Genomic DNA, 21,139 nt, shown 5'->3' on the forward strand with positions numbered 1-21,139 from the left:
TCAAATAGGGTTAACTTTCAATGTGCCAAACACTGAGCAACCTAGTAACACCTCACTTCATCGAGAAAGATAATGAAATGACCTATTTCAATAAGAAAACCGAAGACTCCCTATTGATAGAGACTTGGATAGATAACCAGCTGAATTTGAAGCAGTGTTGTTACCCCAAACTGAAAATGCTCCTCGATCGCATGATTCTATGGCACCAGTTTTGTTAATCTAAACAAAGATGTCGTAGGTTGTTATTACCATGCTGTTAATCCAAATTGAAGGTATGTTGACGAAGTCAAGGAAGTTAGTGTTTTCTCAAAGGTTTGAGAGGGTTCCACATTGAGCTAGAATTTGCGCAAGGCGTTTGTGTGCTGAATTGAAGGTCCTTTAAGTGTTGCAAAGCCACTTCTATTTATTGGGATGGATTCATGTTGATCACTCACGCCGAAGTAGAATCCTACCTAGACTGTAACTCCTCGGCATCTCCTGATCCAATCCCTTATTAGATAGGCCTAATCCATGCACAACCTTTGCCCACTCAAATTAGAACTAGGACTCTGAACCCAATCCTCTTTCTGCATTTGATTCACTCCTAGTCTGATCAAACATGAGCCTTGATTCTTGGAATGGTACGAATGTTTTCAAAACTCTTCTTGATACTAAACAATTTTACTTATGGAAGGACTCGGACGATCACTCTTCATCCTGATCCCTCAAGAGCCTTTCTTCTCTTAGGACGGCCGTCACACTATGTGATGGACTCGGCCTAATTTAAAGGATTAAGAGCTGGCCGAGAACCCCCCAAGCCATTTCAAGTTTATAACTTCATTCGGCCTAGGCCCAATGTTTTAGGCTCAAACAATTCCAGATATACCCAGTGTTAAGCTCAATGTCGATAAGGAGATTCAAATTGCTCCTTCTTACCTGGGTTGGAATGCCTCAATGTCAAAAACCTCATTTTAGGCTAGATTGCAATCTAGTTGGCAATAATGCATCTATTACGCTTGCTCTATGGCCCAAATCATTTTTAGCTTATTGAATGTGATTAACCTTGTCTGAGTTTTGAATTTAGAACTCCTTCACAAATTAAGTTAATTGAAATTAAAATAAATTATCATTTACTATTTGACAATCAAACCTTTACACAATGAGCCAGCAAATAATAAAAAATGTATACCAATGCCTATAAGTTTCTTGTACAGTTGAGGTTCTTAAAAAAAGTGCCGTGTATATTTTACGCTTACTTTTCTTTTCTTCCATCATTCACTGCTTCTAAATTTCAACTACAGAAGCTTCCATGCTCTCCCTCCCTCCATATTCAGTATCTTAAGTCTTCCAAAAAACATAACTGCCATTAGAACCATTTTGCCCTCATCGCTTCATCTTCCTGAAAACCCATACCATTTGTCCTAGCAATTGCCATTAGGGTTCGGCTGTCGTTTGCAACTGTAACCAGTTGTGAACCCTACATTTCCATAAGCACGGCGGGAGAAAAAGATCATTTTAAATTAGCAAAAGTGTTTTAATTGTAAAACATTAAAGTAAAAGACAGCTATAAAAATAACTTCATTCGATCCCTATATAATAGTGAACTAATCTATTGATTTTTATTATAACATATAATAGGATGAAGTCAAGACTCAAGAGTCCATAATTAACAAAAATATAGTTAACAGGCAAGTTTACTCCGTAATTAACAAAGTTGTTCTCAGCATTTTATCAACTCGCAGGCATGAAGTGGGTCGCATAGGACAGGATCCCCGAATTATCATGGATGACAAATAAAATTCGATTAAAAAGTTATTTAAGGTTCGAAACATTGTCTTACTCTTTATCTCACTTGATGACTTCAATTACGATATTCAAAACATTGAATTTGAGGGGATCTTCTTTTATCTTTGTCTGCTCAGTTATGCATACTAAGATGATAAAGATGGCCAGATACGACAGCTGCGAGAATATGAGAGTCTCCACAACCTTTCCCCTTCTCGTTTTCTTCCTTTCGTGAGGTTGTAGAGGATGATCGTCATCTTCTATGGGGAGGAAGGAAGTGTAAGGAAGAAGGTACCTTTAACAAAATATTACAAAAGCCACACTGTCAGAAACATTGTTGTATTGTATGTCATTTTCCACACTTAAAAGAAAAATAAATAAGCTCGCGAATTAATACTGACTATATAGCCTTGTGTAGAAATGAAAAACTATCCAATCACAGCATTTAACAAAAATTGCCAGCATAATATAATGGATCAGTCATGCTCTGCATGCTTATGATTAAATTACTCCATATTAAAAAATGTTGCTGATTATGTTTGTAAACACGAAAAATTCCTGAAACAAGAAACAAGAATACGTGTACAAAATAATATTTTTGTGTTTAATGATTTTGGGGTTACAACCTCTTTGTAATTTGATCCTCTGATTCTATCTTCGTAGGGTGTAGGTTTGTGGATGAGTTGTTGATCCAAAGGGCCGTCGGGGCTTGATCTAAGGATGAACAGTTGATGAACGGATCTTCAAGGGGCGTTGGGCTTGATCTTGAAGAATGGGTGTATGGGTTTGTTGAGGTTGTTGATCCAAAGGGCCGTTGGGGCTTGATCTTAGGATGAACGGATGATGAATGATGAACACTTTCTTCAAGGGGCCGTCGGGGCTTGATCTTGAGTTGGTGGGAGTTCTTCAAGGGCCGTTGGGGCTTGATCTTGAAGGAGGATTTGACGAAGAACGAAGAGTGCTTTCTTGATCCTTCGGGATTTTCTTGAGAGCTTTAGAACTTTAAGGCTTCAAGGTTTTGGTGTGTCTAGGGAGTATTCTCTTCCATTTTGGGAGTAGAGAAATGTATTTGTGAATTAGTGTCTCTTTCTCTTGATGGAGAAGCCTATTTATAGGCTTTGAGAGTGAATCACCACCATTCATTTTTTTGGTGAAGTGAGTGGATGATGTAGGTGAAGTGAGTGGAGGTTGTAGGTGAGGTAAATGGATGATGTAGGTGAATGTTGGAAATGTGCCCTAAAACCAATCATATGATGATACTTTACGAACATTTCAAACTAATGTAGTTTAAATGTAAAGGGCAAAGATTATTGTTTGAGCCGTCTCATATAAATGTTATATGCTTAAACGATAAGTCCAAGGAATATGTGATTGGAAGAATGCGATCTAAAGAAGTTAGATTCATGAGACCATTCTTTCGTTGACACATCCTAAACGTTCCTGATCATAGGATTGTCAATTGGGCATTGACAGTCCGTTAAGATCAGTACGTGCTATGTCTTCTCTCAGGGAGAGTGACTAGTCTCGAGTCATTGGTGTGTGTGACATCAAGACAAGTACGTAGGTGCTCAATAGAGAATGAGTTCACTGAACACGATCAACAAAGAGTTCTCATATTCATGTCACATGAGAACTCATGGTTGGGATAATGCAAATTAGTCTTTTGACTTGAGGCATCACAGTTGTCTTGTGGTTAGGTCCTTAATCTTTGATTATGTCAAAGTCACTCCATCAGGAGGGTGTCCACGGCATCGTTGGGGTTAAGCCACTTAGCCATGGAGGCAAGTGAATGCGCAACAAGGGATCTCTAACCTTCAAACTGTTTGAGGGAGAATACTCTATGATATGATTAAGAATCTTTGGCCAAAGTATGAATGAGATTTAGGAATGTGTTCCAAATCACATTCAAGGTAATCATATAAGCACAAGACTCACATTGGATAGTAGACATGAATAAACTATCAAACCAAACAATGTGGTCAAGAGTATTGTATTAGAGAAAGACCGTATTGCATTTGTAATCCTAAAACTGAATAGGTTCTCCACCTCTTCTGATTAGCTTGGGTAACCATGACATGCTGCTAGGCGTCAACCATGGTTTGTGGAAGCCCTAAAAGTGTATTATCACTAACGGGAGAATTGAAAGTAAGTTTCAATTCACAATCGATTTGAAAGAGTTTGAATCGCCCACTGCCTCGCTAAAAGGAACCTAATGGATTGTACACCGTGTAAGGTAGAGATTGAAGATTCAACGGAGATGAGTAAGAATAATTAAATGGTTTAATTATTTATGGCAAGGATTAATTAATATGATTATTAATCAAACGAATAAGTTCGTTAAAAGACCTCGGGATAGTTTTGGACATTAAGGCCCAATGGGCTTCGAACGTCAAGTCCATTGACTTAAGTTGTGTGACAACTTAATGAATAATGATTCACAAAGGCCCAAATAGCCCAATAAATCCCATATGGCCGGCCATGTTAGAGAAGGAGTGGTTTTGGACTTATTTACAAGTTTGCCACTCAAATGAATTAAGGAATAAGTATGACTTTATAGCCAAAATTCATTAAGGGTTGTTTTAGGGGAAATTGGAGAAACACAAACTCTCCTTTCTCTCTAGAAATGGCCGGCCACCCTTGAGGAAAACATCTAGCAATCTTACTTCCTCAAGGTCACTCATTTCTTCTACAATATGCCTTGGTGTGGAGACTTAGAGGTTCTCAATTTTGGGAACTTGGAGAAACCTTTTCATCCATCCAAATCCATGGATCTAAGATGCAAGGAATGAAGGCCCTCTCTTTGGGTGATTAGCCTTTGCTTATGCAAAGAGGAATCTACAAAGGTATTGATTTCTCAACTCACTTTGTTTTGAGTTGAGTCTTGGTTCACCTATCTACTAGGCTTTGAAGTTCATGGGTTAAGTTTTGTTTTTGAGTGCATATAAACATGATTCCGCCTTTTAATTGTTAATTGCATGTTGTTGATGTTGCTCAAATGAACTTGTTTTTCACAAATCTTCCTTCAAGTGGTATCAAGAGCCTAGGTCTAGTAGTTGGTGAATCCTTTTGGGTTTTGTAGTTCATAGTTTGTGATTTGAATGTTGTAATTGTTACAAGCTTTATTCTTGCTTCTTTGAATGTAAATTTTGTTAGAAAATTTGCCATCTCAAATGTTGTAGATGTAGTTCATATGAGCATGAATTTTGGAGCTAAAATTTGGTGCCATGTTTTTGGGGAAATTCGGCCAAATCCAAAGGGTGGTTTTTTGGGTTCTTGTTTGACTTGTTAAAAGTGTTTTAAAGAAACTTTTGGAACCCCTATGTACCCTAGTATGGTTGTATGTTATTTCCCTTAAGTTTGAGTGGTTTTGGTATGTTTTTGGGTGAAGAATGTTCATGGAGCTCTTATGGGTTTTCATGAATGTTCTTCATTGTTCTTGATATGTTCTTGCCAAGAACAAAAGGTTTGGTGTTTTGATTCAAAGTTTTGATTTATTTCATAAAGTTTTGTTTTGAAATATTTCTTATGTTTAAATATCTTTGATATTTGTTTTGAAAAATTAAAGAAATTTTAGTGGATAGGTGTGTAATGATTTATTCCATTTCACACACCCCACTTACAAAACTTTGAAATTTTTTTATATACTTTGCTTCAATGGCTGGCCACCCTACTCAATTAGGGTCCTTGTGGGGCTTTTATGCAATTACATAAAGTTTTGATACTTTTGTGTATTTGTACTTTGACCCAAAAGTTTACGTTTTTACATAAAGGTCCAAAATCACTAAAAGGACAAATTGTTTTGCTCCTTTAATGAAGTTTTAGCTTTTGTGGAAAATTTTGAGTTCTAGTTGTAATTACATGAAGTAGTGGACTTTTGTGTTTTTACAAAGTGACCCCAAAAGTTTAAGTTTTTGCAAAATAGCCCAAAAGTTGAGGTTAATTGCACTATGGCCCAAACAAGTTGAGGTCATAGCATTTTGGCCCAAATTAGGTAGAGAACAAAATTGTTTTGTCTCTTTAAATGAGAATTGGATTTTCATTTCATTTAGCTTCATTTAAATCAATTATATGGATACAAAAACCAACTGAAAATGTTGCATTCAAGTTTAATTAGTTAAAGCATTAATTAATTAAAGAAAGGGTGATTATGAACCTAAGCCTACTATAATTGAGCTATGTGAAAGGCCGTTTCAAATTTGTTTGAACCATGGGAATGTGTAGATTAAATTTTGGTTGTAATTTGATATGATCAATTGTTGTAAAAGAGCATAAGCTCTTCTTTACTTTAAAGTAATTTGATTTGATCAATTGTTGTAAAAGAGCATAAGCTCTTATTTACTTTGAAGTACTCCTTTCTTGTTTTATTCGATATGCATGAAATTGGAGTAGTTGGGTCCAACGCCCTAAGACAACATGCCTTAATGTGATTAAACGCGTAACTAAAATCAATCTCCATCCCTAGACCGAGATTCAACACTTGGCTCGTGTTGAATCGAATCAAACGTTCATAGTCATCCTAAGGCCCTAAGGCAACTATATAGTCCATCAATGAATGCAAACCTTATGTTAGTAGTATCATATACTCTTGCTTTAAAAATCGTTTTAAAAGCTTAGTGGGAGTATTATATACAACTAAATCAATCAAATGGACCAATAGTTGTAATAGGACCAAAATTGTTTTAATTAGATTAAAATGAATATTTATGTGATGAGACCTAAAACCCTCAACCAAACCATTATTAAGTTGATAAGAGAGAGATGCTTTGAATATCTCTTCGTGGCCTTCCACCGTGGTAGGCTCCAATCGTTTGTGACTTGTACACCGGCTTCACCCTATCATGGGGGAGTACAAAGTGCATGCTTACACTCAGGAGGAGTCTATACGCATATGATGAGGTGAGTGTAGGCAACGAGGATGGCCAATATCATATCATTGTGAGGTTATTCTTGAACCCCTTCATGAACTAAGCATGGTGGGAATAACTTAACTAAGTGCAATGACGCCGATATCATATCATTGTGAGGCAACATTCTCTAGAGGCCAAATAAGATGGGTACTTGCAAGAGATGCAAATGAGTAAGCGTACTCTCTCATTATTATTAATGCTAGCCGATATCGTATCATCGTGAGGTGGGCTTGGTAATAGTGAGCCTCCCATACCCTAATAAGTCACATTTTGCATGCATTTATATCTTCCATATTTGGCGTCTTTGTGATGTTTTGGATTAAACTAGTTGCATTTTACATTATTTGGTGTTAGTGTGCAGCCAAGTGTGTAATAAGATCAATTGGAAGGAAAATGAAGCAAAAACACGCCTTTTGGTAGCTGAGCATTATTCCAAACGTGGAAAGGATTCTTGGGAGTTAATTTGAAGTCCAAATGAGGAATCTAGGACTAATGTGGCTGCTGAAATTCAGGAGAAGATGTGTTAGGAAAGTGGTGCATTGGAGTCACATTGGGTGGTTCTAAACAAGGCAAAAACATTCGGACACCTTGCTTATTCCACATAACTTGTGCCGTGTATTCCCTTGCCTTGTCCAGCTCCCTTTTGCACCAAAAACATCCACTCCCATTAATTAAACCATTCAGCCACTTTTACACCAACATCACACACCATGCCGTGCATTTTCATCCCTTGTTCCAGCTTGGTACAACCAATTCCAGGTTGTCCACTCCCTTGTTGCAGACATTGCACATGCATCTTTGATTAAATAAACCACATACATGCATATTATCCTTGTGCCGTGCATCCACCATACTAGAAATCCACCCATTCCATGCAGTTCCAGCTCACATTATGCCATTCCAGCTCCCTCATGCCCATGCCGTGCACTTTCATACCTTTTCCAGATTTGTACAACCAATTCCAGGTTGTCCACTCCATCACATTATGCCATTCCAGCTCCCTTATGCACTTCCAAACACCTTGCCGTGCATGCCCTTACCTTTCCAGCTCACATTTGCATTTCTAGCTCCATTCTTAATGTTGGCAGCCACATTCCCCTCCTATAAAACCATGCACACTTCACACCCAAGGAGGACTTCTTCTGGGCTTAATTCCATCATTCAATTATTCACACACATAGCCGCTCCATTTCTGTCCCTTTCTGTCCATTTTACAGAAACCATTCAATCATAGCCGATCCACCTCATTTACAACACATTTTGGAGAACCAACACCGAAGGCCACCCTTAAGGGATTTCAACATCAGTTTTGCTTCAAGGGTTTCTTCTTATTAATTCTATGTTCACTCATGTTTTATATTTTTATGTTAAACCTTTTGTAAACATGAAGTGTAACTAATCTCTCTCTAGGGATTCGATGTATCCTTGCAAAGTTTGCCACATAGTCAAGTTAGAATGCTCAGTTGGTCCATCTATTTCTTGTTTCATTCTCTGATTTAATTGTGACTTTGTGAGTTGATTTTAATGTTTGATCACCATTTGAATTAACCACAGGTTGTTTAGCCAAGATTAGGGCACACATCATGCATATTCTTGGTAGATATGTGAATGGATGAAGGGAATGCTTTGCAAACAACCTGCCAAGTGTTACCTTTGGTTTTATGAAAGTTTCTTGTGCGTAACACCTTCTTGATTAGGAACCAAAGTTGCACATCACAACTAGGCTCATGATTAGGAACATGTGATCAAATCCACACATCATATGGTTGATCATATCTAAGTGAAACAAACTCAAGAAATAGGTAGATGGCTGAGTATAAACTAACTTAACAAACATGGACTTGGTTTAGCAATGGTGAAACCGAATCCCTAGCTTCATCTCCATTGGTGCTATCCCATTTTATTAGTTGTTGATTCATTTAATTGTGTTTACTTCATTTTCTGGTGCTTTCAAGTTACAACAACAAATCTGCCTAATTTGATTAGTTTTATTCATTTCATAGAGTTCTTGCAAAACAAGTAATTATATAGGTCCAATTAGTCCCTGTGGATTTGACACCCTTGCTTGTGCCATTATACTAAACATATTCTAGCTTTAGGAAGGAAAACAACAACAAAAATGGCGCCGTTGCCGGGGACTGATTTCAGTCCCTTGTAATTGCTTGTTTGCTATTAAACTTTGTTCTTTTCATTATAGGTAGATTTCTGATTTTTATTCAAACTTGTGTTATTTTGTTTCAGGTAGTATATGTCAAATAGACTTGTTGAGTTAGGCCAAAGAATTGAACGGTTAAAGGGCAACACTTTGGACAACTTTGTGCCATGAAGTTCCTCCATTATCCGTGAAGAAGAGGAAGAGAATTCATCTAGTTCAACAAGTAAAGGATCTGAGCACTTTAATTGGGAAAGAGAAGAAGAGATGACGGGCAACCAAGATGAGCTTCGAGCTTTGGAGGACTTTGCTCAACCAATCATACCAAATTCACCTTCATGCATCTTGCTGCCCACAGAAGCTAGAAACTATGATCTTAAATCTTCACATTTCCATATGTTTCCTTCTTTTTATGGCTTACCTAATGAAGATCCTTTAGCTCATATTAAAGAGTTTTACAATGTTGTGAGTGGTTTACCTTTGCAGGGAGTAAGTGAAGCAAACTTGAGGATGAGAGTGTTTCCTTACACCTTGAAAGATAGGGCTAAGAGTTGGTTGATGACTCTAACACCAGGTTCCCTCACCACATGGGATGCCGTGGCTAAGAAGTTCTTGGAGAAGTTCTTTTCCACTCAAAAGACAGCCACATTAAGGGGACAAATCTTCAACTTCAAACAAGATGATGGAGAACCTTTCAATGAGTGTTGGGAGCGCTTTAAAGGCCTTTTGCTGCAATGTCCACACCATGGGTTACCTTTTCACTTACAAATGCAAATTTTCTATGATGGACTAACCCAAACATGTCAATCAACTGTTGATAATGCAACAGGTGGAGCTTTGAAGAAAAAGAATGCTCAAGAGTCATATAACATTTATGAGATGTTGGGGTCTAATGCTCAACACAAAGATTTAAGGGGTAAGAAAGTTGGAGTCTATGAAACAAGCTCTAATCATGATCTTTTATTGCAGGTAGCTAACCTAGAAAGGAAGCTTGAATCCGTGCTCAACATGGTGCCAAAAGCAAATGAAGTGTGTGCCATTTGCAACATACCAAGCCATCCTACTCATCAATGTCTATCTAGGGAGGCTTATCCCGAGTATGTCCAAGAGCAAGTGAACCTCATGAATTCTTACAATCAAAGGCCAAGGAATGATGTGTATTCCAATACATATAACTCAAGTTGGAGAGATCATCCTAACCTTTCATGGAAGAACAACAATCAATTCCAAAATTTCCAACCAAAACCTGCCACTACTCTAGAGGATATGGTTAAGTTGTTAGCCCAAAATACCTTGCAATTCCAACATTCCACAAATAGCACTCTCCAACAACATTCGGCGGCTCTAACCAAAATGGAGACACAATTGGGGCAGATTGCAGATGCCTTGAACCAAAGAGAGGTTGGAAAGTTTCCAAGCCAACCCGTGATACTCCAAAGGAACTAAGAGCAAGCCAAAGCAATCACTACACTTAGAAGTGGTAAGATTATTGATAATAGAGTTGGCAATGAAGTTACTAATGAATCTGATCATGTGAATGCAGGGGTTACTCAAGGAGAAAATGAGAAACCAAATGAGGAACCAAGCCATGCTACTTCCTCATTTGAAGCACCAAATCTTCACAAGGCCGAGAAACCATACACTCCACCAATACCATTCCCTGGAAGACTTGCCAAGAGCAAGCAGGATAAGTCATTTAAGGAAATTTTTGATATACTAAGTAAAGTGAATGTTAACTTACCTTTGCTTGATGTCATTAGGAACATGGCGACGTATGGGAAGTTCTTCAAGGAGTTAAACAGCTACAAAAGGAAGTATGGACCACATGAGAAGGTGGTGGTGTCCGAGAATGTGAGTGCCGTTTTGCAAAGAAAACTTCCACCAAAGCTCAAGGATCCAGGAAGTTTCTCTATCAACATCACCATAGGGGACAAGAAAGTAGAGAAGGCGATGCTTGATTTGGGTGCTAGCATTAACTTAATGCCTTATTCCGTGTACCTTCAACTAGGTTTGGGGGATTTGAAAGCCACCACCATCTCATTACAACTTGCAGACAGATCCATGAAATATCCAAGAGGTATAGTAGAAGATATTCTAGTTCAAGTTGATAAACTAATCTTGCCTGCAGATTTTGTAGTGTTGGACATGGAAGAAGCTCTTATACATGACCGAGAGTTGCCTATCTTGCTTGGGAGACCTTTTATGGCCATAGCCAAGACCATCATTGATGTGCAAAATGGACTCCTCACTATGACAGTGTTAGGAGAGACAGTTCAATTCAAAGTGTTTGAATCTCTTTCTCATCCTTCTTCATCTCTTGATTGTTATGCCATTGATGTGCTTGATTCACTTGTTTTATCTAAGTTCTTGCAGGCACAATCTAATGAACCATTACAAACTATTTTGAGTCAATCTCAAGATGAGTTTGATGAAGAAGATGCACTCATGGAAGAGGTAGCTGGCTTGGAAGCATTGGCACCGTATCCTTTGAATGTTTCACCTCTTTTAGAGCCTTTAGAATCATCAATGTCACATCTAACTCCTTCCACTGTTAAGGCACCAAAACTTGAACTTAAACCACTTCCACCACATCTAAAATATGCATATCTAGCTGAATTTGAAACTCTTCCAGTTATCATAGCTTCTGATCTCACCCCAAATGAAGAAGATAAACTAATTAGGGTGTTAAAAGAGTTCAAATCAGTTTTTGGTTGGTCTATTGCAGATATCAAGGGAATAAGCCCTACCATGTGCATGCATAGGATTCTTTTGGAGGAAGGAGCAAAGTCAACCCGTGAACCACAAAGAAGGCTCAAGCCACACATGAAGGAAGTTGTGAGGAATGAAATGTTGAAGTTGTTAGATGTGGGGATCATATATCCCATTTCTGATAGCAAATGGGTGAGTGCTATTCAAGTGGTACCTAAGAAGGTGGGAATCATAGTGATGAAGAATGAAAACGAAGAGCTTGTGCCCACAAAGCCCACGGCTAGTTGGCGTGTTTGCACCGATTACAGGAAGTTGAATTCTAGCACTAGAAAATATTACTTTCCTATGCCTTTCATAGATCAAATGCTTGAGAGATTGGCAGGTTACTCACACTATTGTTTTCTTGATGGTTACTCAGGTTACAATCAAATTGCAATTGCTCCGGAGGATCAAGAGAAAACCACCTTTACTTGCCCTTTTGGCACATTTGCATATAGGAGAATGCCTTTTGGACTTTGCAATGCTCCAGCAACATTCCAAAAATGCATGTTGGCCATCTTTTCTGACATGGTAGAAAGATTCATTGAGGTATTTATGGATGACTTCTCAGTGTTTGGTTCCTCTTTTGATGAATGTCTTAACCATCTCTCTTTAGTACTTCAAAGATGTCAGGAAACAAATTTGGTTCTCAATTGGGAAAAGTGCCAATTTATGGTGAAACAAGGAATTGTGTTGGGACATGTAATCTCTAGCAAAGGAATGGAGGTGGACAAAGCCAAAATTGACGTCATCACCAATATGGTAGCTCCCACCACTGTGAAGGGAATAAGAAGTTTTTTGGGACATGCGGGCTTTTATCGTCGTTTCATTAAGAACTTTTCAATGATCACTCGTCCATTATGCAATCTGTTAGCTAAAGATGTTGTATTTCATTTTGATAAAGCTTGTATGGATGCATTCAATACTTTGAAATATGAACTAACCTCGGCCCCTATTATTATGGCACCAGATTGGTCCTTACCTTTTGAATTAATGTGTGATGCCTCTGACTATGCTATTGGTGCAGTTTTAGGGCAAAGGGTGAACGAGCTTCCACATGTGATTTACTATGCAAGCCGGACTCTGCATGATGCTCAACTTAACTATTCCACAACTGAAAAGGAGTTGCTTGCTATTGGTTTTGCCTTAGAGAAGTTTCGGTCATATCTTGTGGGATCTAAAGTTATTGTGTTTTCTGATCATGCAGCCCTTAGGTACTTGATGACAAAAAAGGATGCTAAACCACGCTTAATTAGATGGATACTCTTACTACAAGAGTTTGACTTGGAAATTCGAGATAAGAAGGGAAGTGATAATGTTGTGGCTGACCATTTGTCACGGCTTAATGAAAACCATGGAGTTGGACAACCTTTGCCTCTAAATGAATCATTTCCAGATGAACAACTCCTTGTCATTCAAGAAAAAGAACCATGGTATACGGATTTTGTTAATTATCTTGCTTGTGGTATAATTAGAAATGACCTTTCTTTTCAGGAAAGAAAGAAGTTCCTTGCCATGGTAAAGCACTACATTTGGGATGAACCATATTTGTTTAAATATTGCCCTGACAAAATCATTAGGAGATGTGTCCCAGAGAGTGAGCAACAAAGCATTCTAACATTCAGCCATACATTGGCATGTGGAGGACATTTTGGTGCCAAAAAGACATCTCTAAAGGTTTTACAATCTGGTTTCTTTTGGCCTACTTTATTCAAAGATGCTTTTGATTTTTGTTCTAAGTGTGATAGGTGCCAGAAAATGGGGAACATTAGCCGAAGAAATGAGATGCCATTGAACAACATTTTGGTAGTGGAGCTCTTTGATGTTTGGGGAATCGATTTCATGGGACCATTTCCATCCTCTTTTGGCCACTTATACATATTAGTGGCAGTAGATTATGTATCCAAATGGGTTGAAGCCATTGCTACAAGAACTAATGATCATAAGGTTGTTTTGAATTTTCTGAAAGATGTGATTTTTTGTAGGTTTGGAACCCCAAGAGCTATTATTAGTGATGGTGGCAGCCATTTCTGCAACAAACCCTTTGAATCCTTGATGAAGAAGTACAACATCAACCATAAAGTGGCAACCCCGTACCATCCTCAAACCTCAGGACAAGTGGAGATTAGCAATAGGGAGATCAAGAACATTTTGATGAAGACCGTGAGCCCTACAAGGAAGGATTGGTCATTGAGGTTGAATGATGCACTATGGGCATATAGAACAGCATACAAGACCCCCATTGGCATGAATCTTTATCGCCTTGTGTTTGGGAAAGCTTGTCATTTGCCAATGAAGCTTGAACACCGTGCATATTGGGCCATCAAGAAGTTTAACTTTGATTACAAGGAAGCTGGAGTAGCAAGGAAACTCCAACTTAATGAGTTAGAAGAACTTAGAAATGAGGCATATGAGAATGCCAAAATCTACAAGGAACGGACTAAGCTCTATCATGACAAGGCCATCCTAAGGAAGGAGTTTCACCAAGGTATGAAAGTACTTTTGTATGACTCACGTTTGAGACTTTTTCCAGGTAAATTGAAGTCTAGGTGGGTGGGACCATTCAAAGTGCTGCAAACATTTCCCCACGGAGCTGTGGAGATAGAGAACATGAAGAATGGTACCTCTTTTAAAGTCAATGGGCAGCGATTGAAACCATATTTGGAGAAAGCGGAGGAAGAGCAAGTGTATCAAGTCGTAGATGTTCTTGAATTTACAACACCATGAACAAGCTACCATGTCTTGCCTAGACATTAAATAAAGCGCTTGCGAGGAGGCAACCTAGTGTGGTTTGTGTTCTTTCTTTATGTTGTGTTTATATTGTTACCATTCCATATTCTTTGCCTACTTGCATTGCATACAATTTTAAACATCGAGGACAATGTTTAGGTTAGGTTTGGGGGTATGGGATGGAAGGTTTGGTTTGTTTTTTTGTGTTTGTTTTAGTTAAGGTTTGGTTTGTTTTTTTTGTGTTTGTTTTAGTTAAGTGTGTTTTTGCTTACTAATATGAATGTATATGAGGGCTATGTTTGCAAACAAACTATTGGGTTGCTATGAGAAAGTTTTGAATCTTGTTGTTATTTATAAAGCTGTAACTCTTGAAGATATGATGATAGAGGTACCATACTCAAATTCTGGAAGAAGAATAGTGGAGACTACCCTAGTGAGTTATTTTGAGCCTAATTGCTTCTTTGAGAGGGTTTAAAGTGTTTCTACTCCTATCTTTTTCTTTCAATTTCACTCTAAATGATCTCATTACTTCTATTTTGTTTGGATACTAAGAATTACTCTCCTTTGCAGATACCATGTGTTTAGTATCATTTATGAATGAACTCAATGAGACGATGTTAGGCTATGCATGTTTTAACTACTAAAAGGCTTAAAGCCTATCCCTTTGTGTGCTCCATTCACCCTTGTTGTAGCCAAACACTTTAGCCTAATTCTTTCATCACCCACACCATACTCTACCATTCTAGCTCATTACAAGCCATACCTTATAGTTTGGGGAATACCAATGTGATGAAGACTAAAGGTAAATTGAGCTTTAGAACAAGATTATGGCGTGTACCGAGGGCACCTATGTTGAAGATGTTTCTAAAAAAAAAAAGAGGATCAAAGTGGATACAAGTTCCAAATCGCCTCATTATAAGACATAGGGCTTGGACGCCAAAAACAAAGAAGAAAGAAGACAAACGCAAGTGAAGAGCATGATCCTCAAGGACACTTTGGTATGCCCCAAGCTCTAGTATTTCATATCACTTCTTTCGTAACCTATAACCTAAGCCTTGCATTACAATCTTGAGAAAGACCTAACTGATCGTTGAGGATGTATTCATGGGTGATGGTAAGTGTGTGTGTTATCTATATTCTTAGCATTTGATTCATTTCATGAGATCTACTCAGAAACTGTGCTTCCATTTCAGATTTCATATGTGAGAATTTTGATTCCCTTTACATAATTTCACTCATATATGTTGTGGAGAGACTAAACCTTAGGATCTGAGTGAGAACTTGAGTGGAAGCTGTGAGGAGTAGAGTTGAGGCGAATTCTATCTTAAGCATTTGGGTATGGTGACCTTGAAGTTGTAAGACATGGAGAAATATCTTTATACGTTACAATTGATACGATTCTTTGAAGTGGCAAACTTTTGAGTTTGAATGTATGACAAAATCTTCATTGGTTCTTATTAGTTTGTTTAAAGCATGTATTAGCCAAATTGTTGCAGATTTTGTAGATGTTTGTGGGTGTCATCACTGTAAACCCTCAGGAGACACAACTCCTCCAACTAGGGACACCTAGGGGTTCAAAGGCTTGTTGCACATGCTCAGTGCAATCGTTTGGCCAGCGAAAGTGGTTTAGTTAGATGTTTGTGTTTTGTGTGTTTTAGTTTTAAGTTTGCTCGAGGACTAGCAAAAACCAGGTTTGGGGGTATTTGATAAGTCACATTTTGCATGTAGTTATATCTTCCATATTTGGCGTCTTTGTGATGTTTTGGATTAAACTAGTTGCATTTTACATTATTTGGTGTTAGTGTGCAGCCAAGTGTGTAATAAGATCAATTGGAAGGCAAATGAAGCAAAAACACGCCTTTTGGTAGCTGAGCATTATTCCAAACGTGGAAAGGATTCTTGGGAGTTAATTTGAAGTCCAAATGAGGAATCTAGGACTAATGTGGCTGCTGAAATTCAGGAGAAGATGTGTTAGGAAAGTGGTGCATTGGAGTCACATTGGGTGGTTCTAAACAAGGCAAAAACATTCGGACACCTTGCTTATTCCTCATAACTTGTGCCGTGTATTCCCTTGCCTTGTCCAGCTCCCTTTTGCACCAAAAACATCCACTCCCATTAATTGAACCATTCAGCCACTTTTACACCAACATCACACACCATGCCGTGTATTTTCATCCCTTGTTCCAGCTTGGTACAACCAATTCCAGGTTGTCCACTCCCTTGTTGCAGACATTGCACATGCATCTTTGATTAAATAAACCACATACATGCATATTATCCTTGTGCCGTGCATCCACCATACTAGAAATCCACCCATTCCATGCAGTTCCAGCTCACATTATGCCATTCCAGCTCCCTCATGCCCATGCCGTGCATTTTCATACCTTTTCCAGATTTGTACAACCAATTCCAGGTTGTCCACTCCATCACATTATGCCATTCCAGCTCCCTTATGCATTTCCAAACACCTTGCCGTGCATGCCCTTACCTTTCCAGCTCACATTTGCATTTCCAGCTCCATTCTTAATGTTGGCAGCCACATTCCCCTCCTATAAAACCATGCACACTTCACACAACAAGGAGGACTTCTTCTGGGCTTAATTCCATCATTCCATTATTCACACACATAGCCGCTCCATTTCTGTCCCTTTCTGTCCATTTTACAGAAACCATTCAATCATAGTCGATCCACCTCATTTACAACACATTTTGGAGAACCAACACCGAAGGCCACCCTTAAGGGATTTCGACATCAGTTTTGCTTCAAGGGTTTCTTCTTATTAATTCTATGTTCACTCATGTTTTATATTTTTATGTCAAACCTTTTGTAAACATGAAGTGTAACTAATCTCTCTCTAGGGATTCGATGTAGCCTTGCAAAGTTTTCCATATAGTCAAGTTAGAATGCTCAGTTGGTCCATCTATTTCTTGTTTCATTCTCTGATTTAATTGTGACTTTGTGAGTTGATTTTAATGTTTGATCACCATTTGAATTAACCACAGGTTGTTTAGCCAAGATTAGGGCGCACATCATGCATATTCTTGGTAGATATGTGAATGGATGAAGGGAATGCTTTGCAAACAACCTGCCAAGTGTTACCTTTGGTTTTATGAAAGTTTCTTGTGCGTAACACCTTCTTGATTAGGAACCAAAGTTGCACATCACAACTAGGCTCATGATTAGGAACATGTGATCAAATCCACACATCATATGGTTGATCATATCTAAGTGAAACAAACTCAAGAAATAGGCAGATGGCTGAGTATAAACTAACTTAACAAACATGGACTTGGTTTAGCAATGGTGAAACCGAATCCCTAGCTTCATCTCCATTGGTGCTATCCCATTTTATTAGTTGTTGATTCATTTAATTGTGTTTACTTCATTTTCTGGTGCTTTCAAGTTACAACAACAAATCTGCCTAATTTGATTAGTTTTATTCATTTCATAGAGTTCTTGCAAAACAAGTAATTGTATAGGTCCAATTAGTCCCTGTGGATTCAACACCCTTGCTTGTGCCATTATACTAAACATATTCTAGCATTAGGAAGGAAAACAACAACATACCCTACTAAGATTTTCCTCCAAAACTCTCGAATTCCGATGAGGGATATGGAATTTGCTAAAAATAGTGGGTGGTGCTATTTTGATTTAAAGACCCGGATCAAATAGCTTAAAATCAATCAATTTATATTCGTTATGTATTTGTTTACCAATATATTTGCAAACGCTATCCAAAACTTGACAAAGAAAAACCGAACGCTTTAGTTTCTGAACTTAGTACCACAATCCCATAGATTGTCTTGAATGGATTGTAAAAGTACCTAAGTAGTCTCATCCTCACAATCTTCCTATTGATAATGTATCAATGGAAGAACATGTTAGATAAGTCTACCATGAAGAGGACAATGCAAACTCTAGTGCTTGTCTCTTTGTTACACGAATAAGGAAGTTGAGAAGTAAGCACAAGGGCATGGACACTTTATGTGCCATGATTCTTCACTTACAAATTGTTGTATGAAGAAATGAGAGTTGCCTTGAACAACTCTTGAAAGTTTGTTATTATGTTTAGAACATAATGGTTGGTTGACAAAAATAGTCCATTTATATAGACTTATGATGATTTTGAATCATTGAGTGTTGAAGTGTTAAACCACTTAACGAGACGGAAACTAGGCAAGGACTTCACCTTTGTGTCCCTATCCTAATGGTTCACTAAGTTTATTGTAAACTATATAGTGAACAATAACCGCATGCTCTCCAAATCGTTTGATGTGTATAACACATTTGAAATAAGTTTCAAGAGAGATAGTGGGAGTTTAGGGACCATGACTATTGTAATCAAAAGGGAAGTCAAATGAAGAAGGCAAAATAACTCCAAGGGAACAAACTTTCTTTATGAAAGGATGGACATTGGAAGGGGTATTTGCAAGAAATGTCTTGCAAGTGTCAAAGAACACACCTTTCGAAGGTGTTGTAAAATGTTCTTGAATAATTCAAAACAGTTGGTTCTTCTACTTGAATACATGATTCTGTATTAGCAACTATGTTTTACAATTGTTGTAAAAGTGTGCTAATAAAAAGTAGAAGATTAATGAGAGAAGAGAAAGTACTTCACATTCGGAAAGTGAATAAAATATAGATCTCTGCGAAAGCGGATTGTACTTACTTCCTCATATGAACTACCAAAGAAATTGGAAAATACTAAAGATTGTCTTTACATTCCAATTTTAAGGAACTTAAATCCGTCACTATAGTAGAGATGGATGAATGTTTTGTTTGACAAAACATTGTTCTTTATTAATCAATAATTAGATTATTGTAATTTAATTGGTTGTCTCTATAGTAGAGATGATGTGGTAGTTTTACTGTTTAAAATACGATGATGCTTAAAACCCAAAAGGTTGCAAGGTAGTGACTAATCCCAACTGAGTTGTGATACCTCTAAAACATAAGTTACGAGTTGGTCATAGATGGATGCTTTGGATCGTTAGATCCGGATCCAATACCTTCTTGTTAAAATTGTATAGAGGTGAAATGTTCGAATCTTTATTCTTTTGGAAAGAAGAAAGAATCACAAAGTTGTTGAGGTTAATTCACTTAGATGTTAGTGGCACTTGTCCACAACATAATACTACTCATGTTGTATGACATTCACCGAAGATCACTCTCGGTTGGGCTATAGTTTATTTTGAATAAACATAAGTCCGAATACTTTGCAAAAGGTTTCAAAGAATTCAAGAAATGTAAGTAGATGAGTAAGACGTCTAAAGTATTTACCTCCTTAGATTTGATCCAAGGAAAAAGTAACACTTTAGATTAATTTCCTTGAAAAATATCAAGGAAAGTAGCATCGTAAGATAATGAATTTCTCCATTAGGAGAAGAATGAACATAAATAAGATTTAGTTCGTTGGACATTATCAATTACCCATATATATATGATATATACTTCTAAGACATGTTAGTTGTAGAGATCCATCCATCATGGATCTTAGCAAGCTAGTGGGAGCTATAAGCGTCTTATGAGAAAAGATCAATTGTTTGATTTCTCATAAAGATGTAAATGAATCTTTTGTTTACTAGGTTTACAAAAGATTAGTGGGAGTTGATCATATTCCTAAATTTGAATATATATACATGATATATATTAATTTTGAAAATGAAAGGAATTCTTCATCGTTAAAGTTATGACTTTAAACATTCTATAATGATAGAATGTATATGGGAGACATAGTCTATATACATGGGATGGAAATCTATAAAGATAGATTTCAAGATATAATTGGATTATATCAATTCCTAAAATAGACAAGAGATGCTAGGAAGTTTCTCATATGATGATAAACTTCAATTAGAATGACAATTCTAGTGAGACTAGGAAGTTGTTCTTCTCAAAGGGAATGTACCCTTTGACTCCCAAAGAAATAATGCGTAAATAGAATCCTTTATGCATACGCAGAAAGGTGATTTATGTATTTCATATTGTATGAAAACATTGATATAAGTTGTACCTAGAACGGTACAAGATGATATCAGTGCAAGCCCAGGATCAGAACCATGGCAACTGTCAAGTGAATCCTTAGGTATTTGTGAAATACTAAGGATGGATTCCTCAAGAATGAGGAAGAATTAGAGTAACGTAATGGAAGCGTAAATGTATTAGATTATGAATCTAATCCATCATAGAATATCTCTTCATTATGAATGAAGTGATAATGAGATATCTCTTTATTATGACTAAAGAGATATTTGGGTGGAAACGTTAAAAGTAAATGACTTTAATGTGTTCCATCATGTATGCAAAATATATTGCCATATAGAAGCTTACAACATTGTTGTTTGGATGGGAAAGTTCATTCATGAACTCTCCATTCGGTTCAAACCAGAAAGTGTATGACACTAATGGGGCGATAGCTCAAGCCAAGGAATCAAGGTCTCATCAAGGTCCGAACTCAAATGAGAGACTGAACCACATGATTGAGAATCATGTATAATGGTGACGTCGTTATTCTCAAGGTTGCTTCTATGGATAACATATAGATATCCATTGTTTAGGCCTACTACTCAGCCATTTATGAAATGAATTACAGAAGAGGTATCATCAATGATGACTAAGCTGATTGGCTCTAGTGCAAGTGGGAGATTGTTGGAAATGTGCCCTAAAACCAATCATATGATGATACTTTACGGACATTTCAAACTAATGTAGTTTAAATGTAAAGGGCAAAGATTATTGTTTGAGCCGTCTCATATAAATGTTATATGCTTAAATGATAAGTCCAAGGAATATATGATTGGAAGAATGCGATCTAAAGAAGTTAGATTCATGAGACCA

At 37.5% G+C, this 21,139-nt stretch overlaps 2 pseudogenes; both read right to left on the reverse strand.

Moving 5' to 3' along the window:
• Positions 1–1,274: 1,274 nt before the first annotated feature.
• LOC103931617 overlaps positions 1,275–21,139 on the reverse strand; it is a 52,793-nt pseudogene continuing 32,928 nt past the window's right edge.
• LOC125480853 lies at positions 9,465–9,575 on the reverse strand (annotated as a pseudogene).

The sequence above is a fragment of a genome, unplaced genomic scaffold (assembly GCF_019419815.1).
Source record: "Pyrus x bretschneideri cultivar Hongxiangsu unplaced genomic scaffold, Pyrus_bretschneideri_v1 Contig36, whole genome shotgun sequence".
NCBI lineage: Eukaryota > Viridiplantae > Streptophyta > Magnoliopsida > Rosales > Rosaceae > Pyrus > Pyrus x bretschneideri.